The 22,030-nt window shown below is 38.0% G+C and overlaps 1 long non-coding RNA gene across 2 annotated transcripts; it reads left to right on the top strand.

The window, feature by feature from the left end:
- Nucleotides 1-2,055: 2,055 nt before the first annotated feature.
- LOC129049567 (uncharacterized) lies at nt 2,056-20,793 on the top strand. Of its 2 annotated transcripts, XR_008512766.1 has the most exons (5): nt 2,056-2,155; nt 3,566-3,676; nt 16,595-16,669; nt 18,211-18,331; nt 20,609-20,793. It is a non-coding gene; the product is annotated as an uncharacterized LOC129049567 (long non-coding RNA). The 2 variants fall into 2 exon arrangements; XR_008512765.2 differs by lacking the exon at nt 3,566-3,676 and having other exon boundaries at nt 2,064-2,155.
- The last annotated feature ends 1,237 nt before the right edge of the window (nt 20,794-22,030 follow it).

Genomic DNA, 22,030 nt, shown 5'->3' with positions numbered 1-22,030 from the left:
ATTTCAGGTGAGGAATAAGCAGGAGCACATGAACCCTCAAGCAAAAGAGATGAAATTTTCATCCAAATGTCCTAAAGAATAAAAATGATGGAGATAAAAACAGAAAATATATGACATGGACAAAGTTGTTTCTAACTAGAACATTTTTCAAAGTTTTCTAGGGGCATCAATTGCTCTCTGAGCAAATCGTTTAGTACAGAGCTCTAGTGAGAGCATTAGCAAATGATCCTCCTCTGCCTGCAATTAGATTAGTCATGCACTTGTAGGCCAGGATTTATGGTAATTTGTATTCTAGAAGAATCCTTGTGCTTTGCACTTCAGGAAAAAAATTAAGAAAATGACTAAAGCATGCACCAAAGATTGCAGATTTCTTTTTCTTAATTTGCTCTCATTTCTCCTTCAGTTTAAAGAGGATTATTTTGTAGAAACAAAGTAAGATATAATCACTGTATATAAATATTGTCAACCCCTGAATTGATTGTTTATTATTGTCATCATAAATGCCATAATCATTCATCCCTCCCATCTATGTATATCCATGTATTAACTTTCTTGGTCATCTATTTTATAACATCTAGAGGGGAAAACATACATTTTATACCTTTCTATCTTTCAGGTACAGAGCACGTCATTATTTATATTATCAGCATCAACATCATCATCATTTTTCTTATTTAGTGAGTTTTCTCTAAGTAATGATCAGAATTAAAAAATAATAATTTAGGACCTTCAGCAGGAAAGGTGCTGTGTGTGTTTGGAAAATGAAACTTGAGAAGGGTAACTAGTTGTTCTAGTGAATTGTGTGTGATCTTGGCTTATGTCTGCACAGGAAGGATCAGGATGGCTCTGAGATCTTTTTCAGTTGTCACACTGGACTAAACTGATAAGCAAAGTCTGTGTGCAGACACTGTGATGGCCATGCTGTTATTTCTGGACTGTGCTGGATGCTGCTGCTACATATATACAATCATCACGCTGACTGATCTGCCTAAACACTATTGTATCCAGGATTCCTGAAGTCATTCTGCTTCATAAGCCACGGACACAGAATTTTATCTTTTACATATCTTACATTTTCTAGATTGGATCCTTTTTTAAAAACAAATCTAAGTGAGTGCCTTAGTACTTTTAAGCAAGTGACTAAACTCAGCTTGAGGTATGCAAATAAGGCCAGTCAAATTGTTCAGGTCTATGTGGGATGCCACCTAGCTAGGGAAGTAAAAATCTCTTAGCAGTTAGGTGGCTTTTTCTATGTGCCAGCTACCTAAGGTGCTGAGAGTACAGTGGGAAAGTATATCAATGTAATATCACATAACAACTGCAACAATGGGCATGTGTACCAAGTTCAGAAATAGCACAGAGAAAAGACAGATAGTCTTAATGTTTGAAGTACATTTAAGTGTTGCATGATAATTGTTATAATGAGAAATGTTACATGAGACACTTTTGTTCTTAAATTGTTTAAAAACTTTGATGATGAACCAGAGCTTCAGATGATTATTATGGCTATTAAAGAGCCAACCATTTGTTTAAATACAGATAATGTTAATTGCTCTATGAAAAATAGCTACACCCTACATTAAAGACTGGCTTTCCTTTATCTTTGTCAGTTATTAAGAATTATGATTTGCTTATATTTAGGAAATAAATTCAGGCACAATAAATCTGTAGGAATTCAAGGCAAAATCTGGTGAACAGTTCCTACACTTTTACATTTTTGGATTTTGCCTTATATCATTCAATGATTTGGAAATAATTGTACAAATAGGAACATATATTGAGCATGTTTTAGGTACCATACAAAGAATTGTTCGCATTCAGTAAGTTTTCTCTAAGTAACTATCAGAATAAAAAAATAATTTAGGACCTTCAGCAGGAAAGGTGCTGTGTATGTTTGGAAAGTGAAACTTGAGAATTACTTCTTAAATGTGATCCACAGATCAACTACATCATCATTACCTAGAAGCGTGTTAGAGAGGTAGGATCTCTGTCCCCATTCTAGAACTGCAGCATCAGAATCTGCATTGTGACAAGCTCTCTATGTTGCCTTGCACATTACAGATCTGCATTGCATATTACAGATCTGCTTTCACACTTTCTTTCTAATTCCACACCACAGCCCTACAAGTTTGGAGAGGTTCAGTCGCTGCACAGGGTAACAAAGCCATTAAGGGATGGAGCAGTTCTCTGTTTTCAGATGACAGTCATGTTTCTACTATATAATTATATCCTTTCGCTTGTTGAAACTTTACCCTTTCTTAATTGTCCAGCTCAAATTCCACCACCTCAATTAAGTCTCCATGCCTCCTGTTGCAAGTAATCTTTTTTCCTATTTAAATATATGACCGTATTTTGATTCTTTCTGGCTTTGCCATAAAACACTGTTTTGTCTTAGATTCTTATTGTTAGTGTCCGTGAGAATAGAAACCATCTTTTTTGGCTTGCAGAATCTATTGTACCCTAGCATAGTAACCACCATATAATTTGTGCATAATAGGTACTTCAGTAAATTAATGATTGCCTTTGCCCTTTAAGTAAAATCATTCTATAGTTCATTAGGACAAGTAAATCCAGTTTAGTATATTAACAGCTGCTAATTGCTTCAAGGTTATTACTGCCTAGCTCACATTAATATTAATAATGATAATTCCTACCAAGTGTACAAGATTTATAACTTACGAGGAACTTCAACACCTATGACAACAGTTAATCCTCATTACAATCCAGTGGGATAAGGATTCTATTATCCCCATTTTACAGATATAGAAATGTATGCTTATAGAAATTAAGCGAACTGCAAAATATGGAACAGAAACCTAGGGCTTCTGACTACAGGTTTGTGCCCCTTCTGGTGTCTTTCTGAAGCAAAACATGTCTTGTATGAAATCAAGAGCTGTTTTCTCAAATGACATTTGTGGTAGAAACCCTCATATATAATATTCATTGACCTTAAGGCATTTTTCCTCAAATGAGAAAGTCAGAGATATGAAAAAGAAAAAGTCTACAGGATTTGGTAACTGGCTAGTAAGGTGTTAGACAGAATGAGGGAGAGAGAATTAAAATGGAGCCACAAATTGAGCACTTTGGTGCCTGGAGGTGTGTTGGGGGAATTGATAGGGTAGATGAAAACTTGGACACGCAGCAAGGCCGTGGCTCACCAGGCCCTCTTTTTCCTGCTTCTATGGTTGTGGATACCTGTGTTGAGATGGAACTGAACCCTGAATGATTCCATTGTTCATAGGTCCTGTCACATGAGTGAGAATTAAATGCAGTTGTTTTAAGCCACTGTGACTTTGGGGCTCTTAGTTTCTACAGTATAATCTCAATTCTAGGCCACCCTGACTCATAGATATCTGAGGAGAACTCTATAGGCAGTTGGTTGAGCTAGAAAGCAATTCAGGTTCTTGATTTTACCCTTTGGTTAATTTCATTCTCTCTCCTCCCTATTGCTGTGGGTGAGGGCCCTGTTCGATTTATAGAAACAGCAACCCGAAATCTTGCTGGCTTCTTTCTCATCCAAGCTTAGGAGTTGAAAAGACTTATTATCTAATTGTTAATGGCACAGAGTAGGAAGATCTGGGATCTGAAGTCAGAAGTCCTAAGTGACATCCTTGGGTCTGCTTTTCCAAAGCTGTGTCCTAGGCAAGTCTCAACTTATTACTACTCTATCAACTGGGTGAGTAATACTGGGTAACTTATGTGGTTGCAAAGAGCCAACAAGCTACTATGAATGAAAGTAGTTTGTAAATTTTAAGATGCTTTATAGATGCAATTATTAGTATAAGACCAGCGCAAAGGACAAAAGTAAGAGTAGCTGCATGTAAATATCTACTTAAAAGCAGTTATATATTTAAAAAATTAAGACGTGTTTTTTAAAAAAATATTAAAATCAGAAAAATACATTACTAAGCACACATCAGCTAGTGATAACCACTTTTGAAAATAATAGCTCTCGCTTGTTGAGCATCTGCTATGAGCCAGGCCTGTGCTACTTGCCTTGCATCCTTCAATTTCAGTATAATAATGATTGCTATTTACTCTCTGTCACTTACCTTTATATAAAAACAAAACACATCTTTAATTTAGGAATGTACAGAAGAGCTGATTCTGGCTGTGCATGTTTTGTGTTGTTTACTTTTCCCATAAATCTACATATCCATGGTTACTAAATCTTTAAAATGATACCAAAAAGGAACATGCCAGGACTCACTCCTGCTATACCCAATCCATCATATCTTAAGAGTAGCTCCAAGAGATAACTTATGGAAGAGAAAGGCTGTTAGCGAGGGTCAGGACTAGGGTAAAGCAATATTGATGCCCTGAGGCACAACATTTTAGGGAGCACTCACTCTCAGTTGCATAGTCTGAGAGTGAGTGTCTTCTTAACATTGTGCCTTAGGCTCCAGCCTTGCCACTTCTTATTCCTGGCTACGTTCCCCCTATTGTAACCCTGCCAGAAATTTAGCAGAAAAAAATAAATTCCCTAAAACATCCCATTATATATGTAACAATTTCTTTCTTGAAAACTGATTAAAGCCACTATGTAATTTATACAATATTTAGTACAATTGTAAAAGGACTTGGAATTTAAGGAAAGTAAGAGTATGACAAATTTTATAATGGACCACTAAGGCAGAACCCACTTTAAAAAATGCTGCTGCTGATGGAGATTAGCGCAAAGCACACATCTACAGTAACTTGGACCAAAGACCCAACACAAAGGAACTTTTTCTGAATGCATCCTAGATATAGGTCTCTACTGGACAGAGACTTCTTTTCAGTCTCATTCTGGGATTTCAATAGAGAAATAAACCCACTTGTTCCCCTCATTGTTAGACCACTCTATTATTTTGGAGGTTAAGTGTAATTGTTTTCTTACACTTTTCTGTATTTTCCTCTTCCTTTTTCTTTAATGAGTGTGTATTACCTCACAATAAACACATTTGCAATCAAACAACAAATAGAACCTAATCTATTATTGGTGGCTTTTGGCCTTCAAATGACTATTTCACACAGGTCCCTATCCCCCAGCCCCCTGCCTGAATCCCCACATTCAAATTCTCCTTCAGTTTTCAAGGGCTTCAGCCTGGCTCCCACCAAAGGCCAAGTCTTCCCCGTGTGCTGTGGAGTCCATGTCCTTTTTACTTCTCTCCTGTGATTAAAGTTTTTCTCTTTCCTGGATTGTTGCTATCAACATGGACACAGCTCTCTTCCATATTTAAAAATCTCTTCATGGATCTCATATTCCTAGTAATTGTCGGTAAACATTTTCTTCACTTGCTCATCTCCCATTCTCGTCCCACCCAAGCTTTCTTCTGGCCCCACACATCATTGAAATGGCTCTTGTCAAGGTCACGACTGACCTCCATGATGCTAAATCCAATGGACATTTGTCTCTTTTCATCTTATTCAACCTCTCATTAGCATTCAACGCAGCTGGCTGCTCCCTTTTTTCTCAAAACATTTTCTTTTGTTTCCAGTGTCGCCCTCCTTTATATTCATGTTTTGTTCCCCTTACCTCACTGGCCACTCAGCTTCTGTTTCCTTTGCTAGCTTCTCCCTCTCTGCGGCTCTGTGTAAGAATCCTGGAACTCTGTCTTTGCTCTAAGTACACTGCCTACCATGGGTAATCTGCTGTTCATGTCTGAATATCAATGGCTGCTTCCCTATTTTATATATTTAGCCTTGGAGTCTCCTTTAATGTCCAGACTCATATGTCCAACTTCCAACTTGACATTGCCATGTGAATGCCTAATAACTTACTCACAATTTCAATGTCCTGTATAACAAAACATCAAACTTATCTCTAAATCATATTTTGAACCCAGGGGCTTAGCCTGGGTGGTAGCTTCTAGAACACACAAGTAGACTTCTAAATGTTCTCATTGCTTTAATTCTTATAGTACTATGCCTTTCCACTTCTGTTTTCCAGGCAGGAGCCAAAGTGATCTTTTTGAAACTACAAATTAGGTCATCTGTTTTGGAAAACTCTTCAGTATCATTTTGGTCTCAGCTTCAATGTGACCTCCTTGAAAAGATGGTCATTCCCTAACACCCAGATTAAAGTAGTCTTTCAGTCACTCTGTCACATTACCCTACTTTATTATCATCATTGCATTTATCAATAACTGATGGTTTCCCGTTTATTTGTAAGCTCTATGAATATAGGGACATTGTTTTGGTCATTGCCTTAGCCTCAATGCACAATGTATGTCACATATGTGTTCAAAGGTAAAGAAACAAATGAATGAATGGATTTATTCCCCAACATCCATTGCAATACATCATGACTTTCTTTGGCTATGTCTATGTGACAATACTAGCTTAGGAGATTTTACAATTAATTTGGATAATTAGATTAATCTTTCTGCAAGTACCTGGAATAATTCATTTGACTGCTCATTCTTGTCTCTGTGAAAGGGTGGGGGTTTTACCCAGCTGTAATTTACTTCATGCATGTTACATGAAGCCCAAAAGAAGGGCCATCTTTGCAATGCTCTTTATAATCATCATGCATAATTTGGCATTCTTAAAAGAAAACATGTAGCACTGTGGTGGTGAGAACTTTTATTTTGCAGAAGGTTTTGATGTCTTTACTTTCCACTTGCTCACCTAAATATTTTGAAAATATGATGCTAGTCATTCCAATGTATGTATCAGATGTATGTTCCCAGATAAATTTTAGGCATGACATGTATGATATTCATCCTGGAAACAACTGCCTATTTGTAAATTCTCTTTTCCTCATTATATAACCAAAGAACATATAAAAGCAGAAATCGGCCAGGCACAGTGGCTCATGCATGTAATCCCAGCACTTTGGGAGGCCGAGGAGGGTGGATCACAAGGTCAGGAGTTTGAGACCAGCCTGACCAACATGGTGAAACCCTGTCTCTACTAAAAATACAAAAACTAGCTGGCGGTGGTGGCGCATGCCTGTAATCCCAGCTACTCAGGAGGCTGAGGCAGGAGAATTGCTTGAACCCGAGAGGCAGAGATTGCAGTGAGCCAAGATGGCAAATTAATTGCCCTCCAGCCTGGGCGACAGAGCGAAACTCCCTCAAACAAAACAAAACAAAACAAACAACAACAAAAACAGAAAGCACAATGACATCGCATGGCCTCAGGTGAACTAGACCATAAAAAAGCACTGGAAGACGGTTTCTATGCAAGTATACCTCAACAACTCAGTTTCAAGCTGAGCCTCAAACACCTTGGTTTAGTGTTTACTGTAGACATGAGGAGATAATGTGAATTTCCATACTCTAAACGTAAGTGCAATCTTATTGTGTTACTATTTGGCTATTTCCCCTTAGCCTCAGCTCTGACGTACAGGCGGCTTTAGTAAGAGTGTTTCCAAGGAGCTTTATGTCTGATTCATAGAAACTTCCTCTTCTGAAGCCCCAGCTTAAGATCCCTCCCCTGTATAGTTAAGAGTTTAAGCTAAGTGCCAGTGAATGCCACATTTTTATCACTGTTTTGAGTGACTGTTGTTTGGCAGAGGGCACAGGCACAATGCATCTTTGTCTTCCCGTAGCTAATAACCCAGGGTGTAGTAGGCCAGCCATGCCTTTAACATTTACTGCTGCTACATTTGTCTGTGTTGTATAAAAACCATGCAACGGCCTGGCCCTGCTCATTGTTTTCAGAACCTTGACTCTCCTTACCATTCTCATCATCCAAATTTATTTAAGGATGAAACTATTAGAAACACAATTGGTGAATTAATGTCATAGGGACTGCTGCTGGCAGCTCATCAATTTTTGATATGCCACTCAGACAAATGAAACATAAGCCACCCAGAACAAGGGGACCTTTTGACACTTCAAAGGAAACCCCTATGGGTGGTTTCCTCTTGAAGCTACACTAAACTGGCTCGATCTCCTCAGCTGGAAGCTGCCAATGTCTCATTAACCCCTAAAAAGGCCCGGCATGAGCTTTTCTTTTCAGCTATAATTATGCCATGCACTCCTGTTATGCTGCACTGAATCGCAACACTGTCACCAGCACATTATAAACATCCACCCTAATTGAAAAGCAGATTAGACTCTTGTGTTAATTAGCCAGAAAGCCCGCCCACTTGCATGCATTATGATTGCCTCTTAAATACTGAGGATGTTGAAATCCCTCAGAAAGACAAGGCAGACTTAATTGCAATAACCTGCAAATTAAGTTTAATTTACTTTAAATTTACCGGTTTAGCAGGCTCATTTGATGGTGTTAATGTTCTAGCAAATTAATTATCTGAATTAGTCATGCCTGGTGGAGTTTTGCAGCAGAATACATTGTACAGTGGCCTGTTAATAACAGACAAACAGGACAGGATTAATGAGAAGATTATGCTCGAGTTCTTAAAAAAAAGGATCTTGCATGAATTCAAATATAATCACCAAAGTGCAAATACAGACACAGAATATAAACAAACTGAGATTTATTACACTCTATGGCATGCCATCCAGGAGAAACAGTAAAACATGACTGGTGAAATATCAGACAGCAAGAGCCCTATTCCATACACTCCTGTGGATCTCTCCTAGCCACAAACTGTTTCCCGTTAGTGAGCATATGTGAACACCATGGTCAGCAACCGAATGCCTTAGACAGGCAGTGGACTGCAGAAAAGGACGGGAATGTCACTTAGAAATAGCTTGCCCTGGCTAGTTCTATTGCCCTTTTAGTAATGTATAAAGCTTTCAGATGTTTTCTGGAACCCACTTATAGCTATCTCTTAGGCTAGATCTGAATACTATTAGCCCAAATAATCTGAAATAATGATTATCTTGTTTCCCCTCTTATCTTTATCCCAGTAAAATCTGCCCCGGTTGCATGTGTGAAATTTGGCCAGGGTGGTGAAGAGGGGGAAGAAGGAAAATAGGAATGCAGAATATTAGAGGAAATTTAGAGCATCAACATCTTTGTAGAAGCTTCTACATTTATTCCTCTCTGGGGATAACAAGTGCATCTTATTTGTGTTTGTATCCCCCAGGTTCTAGGATACAGCCTGGGAAATAATAGAGGCTTAAAAACATTCTTATTTTTTGAATGGATGAAACACAAAATTAGCTTAGTGACAATTTCAGGAGAATTACTCAGCCTGGAGGATACTGTAGGGGATTCCTCCTAACAAATATGAAACCTCTCTGAAAATTCTGTTTCAGTGCTTCCATTGTTATAAATAGTTAGGCTTTCTCCATTTGGTTCTGAAGAGATGCACACAAGCTCTCTTTCCGCCATCCACAGCAGAAAGAAATAGCCTCTGGGTGTCAAACTAATAATCTTTGGCTGGCTCGAACTGAATATGGTCATGCAGTGATTGACCTCAACATGCCAGATTATTGATTGGGCTGGAGATGCCTAAGCCATCATTTTCTTGGAGCAGTCACCGCTTTTGTCTTGATCCCGTCCACAGCTGTCACACTGTGGTGAGCCACTGAAAGAGCCCAGATTTGCATCCTTCATGCATTTATGCCTCTCTGCTTAAAATAAAAATGCCACCACTTGAAGGGCTGAAACATTGATTCTGTTTTTTTAAAAAATTATCTCATTAAAAGCCAAGGATTTGGGTTTAGTTGGGAGTGGAGAGAGACATGCGGAATATGTTAACTTGCTTTATGGGGCATATTTAATTCGGGGGGGAAAATAATGAGAATAAAATTTGTTGCAATATGTTTTCTGTATTGTGTCAATATATCGCACAGCTCCTTTCTGGAGTCACATTTGCTGTTAGGGTGGTTGGGTTTTTTTGTTGTTTTTGTTGTTGTTGTTCTCTGTCGAATTACAATTTGCAGCAGTAAATGAAACTGGCACAAAAGCAGGTGTTATTAAAACTGGGCAGAAAAAGGACAATAACAGCATAATTCCACTTTAAAGGCCGATATGTGTATGGTTGAAATGACTTTGGTTGGAACCCATAGGGAATAGAAAATACACCATAAAGAGAATGGATTTCAGTGACATATAAACAAAAGGCAAATGACTAATATATTTACATATAACATGTGGTGTATTCATTGCACACCATGGTGACAGAATTGTTTATTTCATTTATAATTTATACATCAAAACCTTATTAAATGTGTAACTAGTTTGCCAGATGATAATATACGTAGGAGATTAGGCTTCTATTATTGAATATCATTAACAACAAAAGATTTTCATTTGTAAGTTAATTTTTTTCCCAGTCCTTTCTTTTCTGTACTGTATGCTTTGAATGGAATCCTGCCTCTCTTCAATCATTATGATGCTGTGGTAAGAAAAAGGTAGCAGTGAATTTCTGGAGAAGAATGCTCACTGGACAACACTACCCCACCTCTACCATCTTCCCTAGAATATCAATCTTCAGAATATATAAGGCATAACTGATGGGTGTGTATAAATCCACGGTAATTTCACAGATTCTAGAAAAAGTCTTCTCTGGCAAACAACATTCTGTCCAAGGCCAGAAAAAAACAGAATCTGGAACCAGACAAAGATTGCTTTAAAGACTCAAGGGTCCCTTGAGAAAGTGTTGTCAAGAGAAAGAGTCACTGTGTTGTCTCTCTTCGGATGGACCATCAGACTAGAGGTTTAAGAAACTTCCAGTCACCAAGGTGGTAATATATGTAGTGCAGAGTGCAAGCAGTTTTGCATTTAATCATCCTTCTCCAGATACTAACTGAACAGGATTTTGTTTCTTCCAACATGACAGTGTGTACAACTTCTTGTGTGCTATCTGTTCCTCTCACATACACAAAATACTCTGTATTAGTTCTCATGATTCATTTTCAGACTAAGAAAAGGAAATCCCACCTTTAAGATTTTCCTTCATGCAGTGTTATTTAATGAGGGTTAAACAATTTTAGAATAATTGCAGTGAATCTCATTTCAGGCCAGGAGAGGGGTGCTTATAACGGATGGTGGGATGGGCGGAGTTTGTGAGGGGGGATGAAAGTGAGGTGGCAGAGAAATGCTTTTAAACAATAAAATGTATTTTACTTTCAAGCCTGGAGCTGTCAGGCTTCATTTCAAATAACGTATCCTGACAGTTCATAGCTACTCTTAAAAACTGGGCGAAGCTTTTGCAGTTGCAAACTATTGTGATGAAACATGAAAATACTTTATTCAGGTAAAGTGGAAATAGCTGTTCAGTCTGGTTAAGTTACACAGAAACCTTTTTCTCTCTAAATTAATGTACTGTGCAAATATCTTGCCTGTGACACCATAGCTGTCCACTTAATAAAAGCCCTTCCAGTGAGAACTGTGTCTTAGTGCATCAAAGCATTAGTGAGTGTTCTGAACCTAAAGCCCGATAAACTTGAACATTCAAAACAGGCCTATGAAGAAGTGAATCTTAGTGTTGCCTATCGTAAGTGAAAAATGAAAGAACATGTGTTTATTCAGTCTCTATTGTTGGCGTGGGAGAAGGCAAATAACTGCTGGGTTTTGTTTTTGGTTTTTGAGAGACTGTTTTGCACATTTTCCCACTTATTAGTTCAATAATTGCTCAAGATGGGAAAAAGTAGCTCAAGGGGGACCTTCCTTGGGTATGCAAGCATATCAAAGTAACCGAAAGAAAAATAAGGAAAAGAAAGAAGATAGAAAGAATGAGGCTATTTTCTTTGATTAAGACTCAAAGTAGTGTGATGCAACTGCTGCTAAGGAGCTAAAGAGTGCCTGGGTTCAATTAACAGATGTATGGAGTATAGAATCTAGGAGAAGATAATACTGCTCAGACCACATCTGGACTATTGCGCTCAATTCTCAGCCTGAGACTACTCAAAATTAACTACTATTTAGGCAACAGCAACAGGGCTGGTAATAAAATATAAAATTATTTTACACGGGGAACAATTGAGAGAATGGAAAATATTTCTCATTCAGAGAGATTAAATTCTAGCAGAAGATGGATAGTAACTTGGAGGGGAATCTGCAAAGGCTTTACAATAGTGTTTTTATCTTCTTCACTGAATAATAATATTGTTAATATCATTAGTAATAGTAATAATGATACCTGATACTTGTCTAGTGCCCCCAAGTTTACAACCCTCTTCTTATAAATATCATCTCGTTTAATCTACCCAACAGCTTGAGAAGAAATTATTGTGTTCTGTGTTTCACATATGAACAAATGAATTCAAGGTGGCTCAGCTATGTGCTCAGGAAGTACAGATAATAAGGGAAAGTCTTGGGATTCCTGGTTTGTTGACCCCCAAATCACGATGGGTAGCTGGACCATATTATCTAAAGTATTCTTTTCAATATTCAGTTTTTATGATTTTAATAAACACAGTAGGTTGGGAAAATTCTTATTCATCTATGTATTCAGGCAAATGGTTATTAATAAGTGTGATAACTGGGCTGTACTGAGGCTACCAATATGAAGAAGGTGTGGGCAGGTCCATTGAGGATCTTGTCCAGTGCAGGAGAACCAAGGAAATAGATAATCACAATGTCATGGGAGGCATGAAGAAGTGCGGCAGAGTCTTAAAGGGACAGTTAACCTTGTGATTGGTGGAGGGGAGGTAGGAAAATCTTTACAGAGAAAGCTACATTCATGTGTCAGGAAGGCTGGAAAGAAGAGAAGAAATCAGGGTGCTCGGGGCTGGGAGCCCAAATCCTCAGAATTTGCATTCTCTATGTTTATTTGTGCCTTTGTAGGATGACCAACTCCTAGTCTTCCCAGGACTTTCTTGGTTTTAGCAAGTCCCACATCCCATGGAACTCCTCAGTCCCCTGCAAACCATGGTGGTTGGCCATCCTAATTTACCAGGTTAACAGTAGACACATGCAGCGGAGGTACAAAGTATATGAAGCACTCCAAACAGAAGTGGGCTTTGAGAGTGTAAAGGATAAGACACGACCTAAGTATATTTGCTATTGCTAAAATAATCACTTTGGTTTCATTTTTTTGTTCTACTGCCAAGGTGACCCCTGAATGCTTAGTTGATTCCAACAAGAAAAAAAGAAAAACAAAAATCTGATTGATTCTAGATTGGTTAGTTCAATAGCACTAACCAAATTTGGCCTTTATCACTTAGTTCCTTTTTTTTCTTTTTCTTTTTTGATTAAGATATTATTCATACAAAATAAAACATACCAATTTTAAACGTACAGTTTGATGAATTGTGGTAACTGCATAAGATGAGGTAATCATAATCAGGATATAACACAGTTCCATCACCATAAAATGTTTTCTTTTTTAAAAAATTTCAACTTTTATTTTAGACTTAGGGGGACACAGGTGCAGATTTGTTACATTGGTATATTGCCTGATGCTGAGGTTTGGACTATGATTGATCCCGTCAGCCATTACTAGTACTCAATAGAGAATACTACTCAATAGGTAGTTTTTCAGTCCTTGTCTCCTTCCCTCCCTCCCAATTTTTGGGGTCCCCAGTGCCTATTGTTCCCATATTTGCGTCCATGTTTAGCTCCCATTTATAAGTGAGAACATGCGGTATTTGGTTTTCTGTTTTTGTGTTAGCTTGCTTAGGATAATATCCTGCAGCTGCATCTATACTGTTGCAAAGAACATGATTTTATTCTTTTCTATGGCTGCATAGTATTCCATGGTGTATATGTACCACAATTTCTTTATCTAATATACCACAGATAAGTACCTAGGTTAATTCCATGTCTTCTCTATAGAATCACTTAGTTCTTAATACTGTAGTAAGGTCTATCTGTAGAGGTAATATTTGAAAAAGAACCAGCAGAGCAAAGAAACTAAGAAATAAATATCCAGGCAAAAAGACATCCCCAGTTCCTAGAACAGTGTCTGGCATATAGTAAGTGCTGATTAAATAATTTTTGAAGGCATGAAAGAATGAAGAACTTTTCATGATTTGCAGTAGACTCCGGTCAGTGGAAAGAATGTAGTGGCAGGTCCTTTGTAGGGACATGGATGAAATTGGAAATCAACATTCTCAGTAAACTATCGCAAGAACAAAAAACCAAACACCGCATATTCTCACTCATAGGTGGGAATTGAACAATGAGAACACATGGACACAGGAAGGGGAACATCACACTTCGGGGACTGTTGTGGGGTGGGGGGAGGGGGGAAGGATAGCATTGGGAGATATACCTAATGCTAGATGACGAGTTGGTGGGTGCAGCGCACCAGCATGGCACATGTATACATATGTAACTTACCTGCACATTGCGCACATGTACCATAAAACCTAAAGTATAATAATAATAATAATAATAATAATAATAAAAGAATGTAGTGGCAGGCATCACTCCTAGGACAAAGGACAAAAGAATGCCTAAAGTCCATTTCCCAAATTTTTTCTAAAGTTAGGGCTCAAAGATAAATTATCTTTTTGGCAAATAAATAAGATAGTACATAGGGGGCTAAAATAAAACAGATTTATAATTTGGAAACAAACATATAACATGGCCATTTTTAAAGATTTGAAGTAACAAAAAAAATTCACAAAAAAGTGTTGAATAGGTATCTATAGAAGTTTTCTGCCCTAGAAGATGTACATTAACATGAGAGATTTGGGAAATACCCAAGCCCTGTCAAAGTGCCTTAGTTTCGGCTGCTGTAACAAAATACCATAAAATGGCTATAAAAAACAGGAGGCTTATAAAGAACAAAAATTTATTTCTCACTGCTCCGAAGGCTGGAAGTCCAAGATCAGAGTCCCAGCATGGTTAGGCCATGGCTAGGTAAGGGGCCTCTTCCATTCTGCCAACCTCTTATTGTATCCTTATACGGCAGAGGAAGAGAGAGAGCTTTGGTCTCGTCATCCCCTTAAAGGGCATTAATCCCATTCATAAGGGCTCCACCCTCATGACTTAACTACTCCCCAAAGGCCCCACCTCCAAATACCATCGCATTGGGGATTTAGGCTTCAACATATGAATTGTGAGGGCAAACAAACATTCAGTTTACAAAACAAGGTGATTAGAAAGTACATTTAAGTCTGAAAGGTAGGCTTGCTAAAGAAATAGATTAACTCCTCTCTATCCTCAATAGAGAGGATCCTAGAGCCATGGTCCACCTAACTGGTGATTCTAGTGGAGATGATGTAACAGTCCTTCAGCATTTGCCAACTACCACCTTGGCTCTGATTTCACATCACTATTCAATTTTTCCATGAACATTTTCCAGGGGTAATTGACTAGAATCACACTAGACTAACTTTGTGAGGTCAAGAACTGTATCTGTCCTACTTACCTTATCTGTGCTTCTAGCATAGAGTGTATACAAAGTGGAGCTCAATATTGGTTTAATAAAATGGATATAGCTTTGTTTTTATTTTACAGCCCTTCTCTTACATATTAGATTATCATTGATCAGCTTTGAGTAATTGGAGGTCTTGACTTTGGAGTGTTCTGTCAACCTGAGGACCAGAGTATTATGGGCTGCATTGTGTTCGCCCTCCCACCTCATCCATATATTGAAGTCCTAACCCCTAGTACCTCAGAATGTGACTGTATTTGGAGACAATATTCTTATAGAGGTAATTGAATTAAAATGAGGTCATCGAGTAGTTCGTATTTCAATACGACTGATGTCCTTATATGAAGAGGAGATTAGGACACAGCCATGTATAGACGGGAGGCCATGTGAAGAGACAAGGAGAAGATAGCCATCTACAAGCTAAGGAGAGAATCCCCAGAAGAAACCAGCCCAGCTGACACCTTGATCTGGGATTTCCAATCTCTGGAATAAAAAAAAAATTCTGTTGTTTAAGCCACTCAGTTTGTGGTGCTTTGCTTTGGCAGTACCAGCAAACGAATACACAGCTGCCCATCTAGGAGGAGGTGCCACCGTCCTGGTGTTTCTTTGACATTTCTGTCAATTCATAGAACAAATGATAGCTATGACAACAGTCTGAAAAAAGCCAAAAAAAGGTACTGCCAGATCTATTTTCCAGATAATCATATTGAGGCTCAAAGTGGTTAGAAGTAAAATTAAACATGCAGCTTGCTTGGCTCTATTGTCTTTTAAGTCTGTTCTTCAGAACATTATCCCTGGAAGATCAGTAGAAAAAAGAACTCTATGATCCAATATATTTGAAAACACTATATATTCTCTCTTACCTTTAGTGATTCATGCAGTCTATTAGCATATTAAGGACTCTGATACTGTATTTCAGAGGGCTGTTTAATTTTATTAAGTCTAGTATTTACCAAGTGTTTTTGATCAGAGAACTTATTTCCTATAGTATCTCCTAATATTTACTGCAATGAATATTCTATTGAAAATATTTCAGTAAATGCTTAACTATTTGCATTGGTGTTCCAATCTGCATTGCCAAATGGACATCAAATTCTATTTTGGTAATAAAGTACTGATGTTATTATTAGCCAATGAGAACATTGGCTTAAGTGGCTCTCAAATAAATTGATGACATATGCTGTCCCCCCTGGCCAAACTGCCCTGTCCATCCTTATCCCCTTGGTTATGTTTCAAAATCCTTCTCAAGTTTCACTTTCTTTGTATAACCATTCTTCACCCTTTCTCCTCTTACCCCCTACCATAAGACATAGTCCATCACACGTTTTTCTGGATTGCATTCTGGTACATGTCATTTGTATAGATTTAATTATGTTTTGTATTGTATAGATTTAATTACGTTTCTATTTTTCCTCTTAGATTGAGAAACTCTTGAGGGCAAGCTGTGTGTCGCACTCATCTATTGCTGGCACAGAGCAGAGTGTCTGACACATGGTGAGTGCTCAGTGAAGGGTAACACAGTGAATTATTTCCTGGTCTGTAACCAGTCCTCTAGTGCTATATTGGCTGGACACACTATCTTGTCTACCTTTTTAATCATATTAAAGTCATAGAATAAAAAAATTTTTCAATAGAATGATCTGGAATAAAGTACCAATACCTTTAAAATATTAAACTCAGCAAGCTGTATTGAGCATGCACTGAAGCTAGTGATGATCAGTTTTTGAATAATAATAGCTCTCATTGGTTATACACTTACTATGAGCCAGGCCTGTGCTAAATGCTTCGCGTACACTATTTTAGTATAACAATGACTACTATTGGCTCTGTGTTGCCATCATTTCCAAACAAAAGCACAAACACTATTGAAAACACAAACTGAGCCATGAGTTCTTATCTGGAGAGTTGTGAGGAAGTAGTAGTGAGAAAGAACACAATTTCCTGTGGTCCAGCCCCTTCTCTTTATGCAGGAACTCCCTGCCCCCCAAATTATCCCAACTTAGCCTGTTACATTTCACCGCTACTGTCACCACTGAAGGCCAAGCTGCCACCACGTCTTGGCTGAACTACCACTAACTTTCCTATTTGCACCCACTCTTGTCTCCCAGTGGATTATTTTCCACCAGCAGCCACAGCAACTTTTTCAACTGTAAATTATATTACCAGATGTATTTGTTTAAAAACTCTAGTTGTTCACTGTCACATTTGGAATAAAATTCACACACCTTATCAAGGTCTACAAAGCCTTTTTGATCTGTTTTCTACCTACCTCTCAGATACAATTTCTATGTTATTCATTTTTTTTTATTTGTGCCTTGAGCAAGCTTATTCTTGTCTCAAGGCCTTGGCATTTGTATGTAGTTCTTTTTGCCTGGAAATTTCTTTCCCAGGTTCTTTGCTCTGCTGGTTCTTTTTCAAATATTACCTCTACAGATAGACTTTACTAATATTAGTCCTCTTTAGTTACTTTCTATTGCTTCTCCTGCATGTGTGTGTGTGTGTATTTACTCACATAAGTGTGTAAAATCATCTTGCTTATTTGTTTCTTATTTCTTTTATGTCTTCCTCAATTAGAAGGCTTGTTCCATGAAAGCAGGGACATTACTAATTTATTTATGACATGCCCAGTTCCTAGAACAGTGTCTTGCATATAGTAAGTGCTGATTAAATAATTTTTGAAGGCATGAAAGAATGAAGAACTTTTCATGATTTGAAGTAGACTGTGGTCAGTGGAAAGAATGTAGTGGCAGGCATCACTCCTAGGACAAAGGACGAAAGAATGCCTAAAGTCCATTTTCAAGATTTTTTCTAAAGTTAGGGGTCATTGGGTCACTGAATATCAAAACAATGATCTACACACTATTTTATAAGTGGAAATTAATTTTTTAAGGGACTTCCCATAGTGACACCACTAGATCCCAGCCCCACCACTAGAGGTGAAATAGCATCTAATTTAGTCCTTTGGGTACTTTAGAAGGGAAATCCTCTTGGGTATGGTTTATGATAGTCAAAATTTGGAATCAATTCTATCCTAGAATTAACAACAACAGAATGAAGCTCTGGTAGAATGAAGTGGAATGCCTGCTGAACCCAGAAGCGAAAGAAGTTAGAGGGAACAGGATTGGAGCCTATGAAAACATCTCAGCAGTGAAAGAGGTAAAATGTCAGTTCTTGTGCTTTATTTGTGAGCTGGCCTCTCTGGGAAACTACAGCCCTCAAGCCCACTGGGGAATGCATATCTGGTGTCATCCTTACATGACAAAATCCTTTCTCCTCTGGATTCAATGGGAAAATCATGTCAAGGTGTTTTTTTTTTTTTTTTTTTTTTTAAGTTACTGTACAAGAAAGAACTACACTGTCATTGATCAGCTATAAACCTTCATGGCAGAGAAAATCATTGTGGGATCCAGCATATTGCAAGAGAAGATGTGAGGGGCCTATGTAAGGTTCTAGGTATAAAAGCACCTGAAACAATTTTGGCACTCCATAAATATTCACTTCCTCTTCTCTCCTTCCTTCCTTCATCATTTTCCTTTCAACCCAGGTATAGTGCATGGAGAAAAGCAAGTTGAACACTCTACAAGTGCTACGTATTATCATTTAAAGATAAATTAAAAACAATTCCTCCTAAAATTGGTATGAGCAAAATGGAGATTTGCTTTGCAATAGTTTTCAAATGAAAAGAATACATTTGATCAAGCTCAAAGTTAATGCCTTTTTACTTTTAAACATATAAAAATAACTCAATTTGTAATAACAATCATGATTACAATTCATAACCTAACATGATCTAACCTCTTCCAAATAACTTTAAGAGCTGTAGTATCTCCAGCATCTAGAACAATAGTTGGCACATAGTAGGTTATAATCAAATGTTTTTGAAGATATAAAAGCATGAAGAGCTTCTTTATTATCCTTGGCAGAATCCAGCTGGGGGACAGAAACTTGGGATGGTCACTCCTGGAAAGAAGTCCCTGAAATTTATTTCCTGCACCATTAATGGATTAGTGCTTTATTATTATTTCTTGAAGTTCCTGAATTTGCTAAGCATATTCTACTTTTGGAAATACTTTAAAATATGTTATACATAATCTTCACAGCCCCCTTGTGAGGCAGGAGGAGTTTTGCTCTTCCTTACTAATTGCTAGAGAAACTACAACATAATGTGTTTACATAACTTGCCTTCTCCCTCCACCGATTTGTGGCCCCTCCAAGATTAAAGCTGTGATTTTCTGGCTGTAATCAAGTAGGCTACCTGAGTGTAACATATATGTTTCAAAGAGAGGATAAATAGGCTGCAAAAGTGAGGATTTTCGAAGAAAAATGAAAAAGGCTGGTGCTAAGATTTTTAAATAGTGCAGATGAAGAACAACAATAAATTCTGGAATCATTGTCTTAGGAGAAGTGAAGACAGGTGAATACTGAGTGATGATGTTACAGGAGAGTATGTGATTATTATAAATTTATGATACTTTTTCATTTTATCTTACATTACAGTTTCTGGTGTGCCCATTTATTTCTACACTATAGAAAAAGAATCCTGGCAGATAGAACCAGTATTTCGTACAATTTTTCATCATCCATAATACTTCAAGCATTTAAGAATCTAAGTAAATTTTAATTAGTTAGACTCCTCCATTTCTGCATTCACCCTCTGTATCATAAAGAATAATGAAGATGTTTTCATCTTTGCTAGGCACAGAATTAAAATGGAACAGCTAGAATCTAAGTCTACTAATATTTATACTTTAACTTTTTCAAACCACTTTATTGAGGTATGACTGACATACAAAAAGCTGTACTGTTTAACGTATGCAACTTGAGTTTGAAAAGAAGTATACATTGGTGAAACCGTCACCACTATCTATGCCATAAACCTCTTCATCCTCTCCAAAGATTTCCTCCCACTCTGTTTATTGTCATTTTTTTTTTTCTGATAAGAGCGCTTTAGATAAGAGCTACCATCTTATGGTGGTTGCCAGGGGCCGGGGCAGGTATTAGTCAAAGGGTACAAAGTTTCAGTTATACAAGATACATAGATCCTAGAGATCTACTGTAGCGTCTAGTGTCTACAGTTAACAATACCGTATTGTATACTTCAAAATTTGCTAAGAGGGTAGATCTTATTTTAAGGCTACAACTCTTTAAGTCAGCAATTCTGGCCGGAGCTATAGAGAAGAAGACAATGTATACCGGCAGTGCTTGGAAGGCCAATTTGGGGCCCAACATGGGGTTGATGAATTCATCACCCTGAGATCCGCTGAAACCCCCTTACTCTCTCCTTCTCATGGCCCAGACCTGGCAGACTCACTGGTAGTTATAGTCCTTGCTCAGTTTCTCTAGCTCACTGGCCATGCCTTAGACATCTTGAAGTCTAGTCTTTCCATGAACTTGATGGTGTTTTAACCCAGAAATTGCTTCTTGTCTCCACAGGTGCTTACCAATGGGCATAAGGGTCACATAATATGATGATGTGATGTGGGAAAGGACACTCCATCTGCCTGTGTGCCTGAGAAGATGAAGACCTAGGCTGAAATATTCTGGCATTCAATAAGGATTAATTTGTCTATACTAGCTACTGTGTATTTGAATTTTATAAAATTATATTTTATAGTTGTATAATGTTATGGTTTTATAATTTTATCACCAAAGTTTTTCAAGATCTCTTTCACTTTGTATTTTTGCTGGTTTCTTTCTCAAATCACATGTCTGGTAATGCCATTCTCCACTTCAAAGAATGGGACACAATTACAGAAAGCATAGAACAAAGCCTAGGTTTCTTTCATGGCATTTATTGTTCTTTGGAATCTATTATATCTCTTACTCCCTCCACAAACCCTGATTTTAGCAATGCTGAAAACACTCGGTGCAGAGACCAAGGTGGATTAACTTTATTTCTCCTGTGCTCAGTACAAGCTGTGGCACAGAGCAGGTGGCCAGCACATGCTTACTGAATGAATGGATGGATGCAACTATGGGGCAGTCTCTCAAGCATGCCCTTCCCCGGCTCTCCTTTATGTTTGCTCGTGCTGTGCTCTCCACCTGGAAAGCCTTTTCCTGCCACTTTCTATTTTATTTGTATCTATTATTGCCCTTTGTGTTCATGTCCAGGGCAAATTACAGCTCCCAGGGCAACTTTCCTAGATGTTGGACTTCATCCCTCTGTGTTCTGAATCCGCCTTATGAATATGGCCTTCATGGTACTTTTTATTCTACCCTAGATGACAGTGTCTGTGGGCACATTTATTTCTACCCTGAACAAGAATAGAACAAGAATCCTGGGTGATAGAAGCAGTATTTTACAGAACTTTTCATCCTCTGTAATACTTTGAGGATTCAAGGGTCTAAGTAAATCTTAATTAGCTAGAATCCTCCCTTTCTGCATTCCCTCCTCTGTATCCCCTAAACTTCTCCCTTCAGTTCATCATTTTCCTTAGTTCATACCCTCCTACCCTGTTTTAAATGGTATCCTCTTAAGTCCCACATTTCTCTCCTGACTCCTCATCATATCTTTCACCCCACTCATGGAAGCCTGGGCTCAGGTCCTCCTTTTTCTTATAGGGCCAGCTCCTGCCCCTGCACTTTTTTCTTCTTATGAATACTATAAAGGCAGTAACAGTGACTGTTTTGAAGACATAGAGAGGAGTGTGAGATAGTTAGAAAGATAGTGGCCCCTTGGCCTGGGGAATTAGAATAAATGAAAAATAAAAATATGGAGGTAGAGTATATCTCTCTAAGGAAGACAGCTCTCTATTTGGCTTTAGCCCACATTGTTGAGGGGGACGTATTCTTTGAGGAGGTCCTCACTTGCCTTCTCTCTTGCCAGCTCTGCCCCAGAACTCTCCAAGCAACTCC

Source organism: Pongo abelii, chromosome 14 (assembly GCF_028885655.2).
Source record: "Pongo abelii isolate AG06213 chromosome 14, NHGRI_mPonAbe1-v2.0_pri, whole genome shotgun sequence".
Lineage (NCBI taxonomy): Eukaryota > Metazoa > Chordata > Mammalia > Primates > Hominidae > Pongo > Pongo abelii.
Note: the sequence above shows the minus strand (reverse complement) of the source record. Positions and strands in the feature narration are given on the sequence as shown.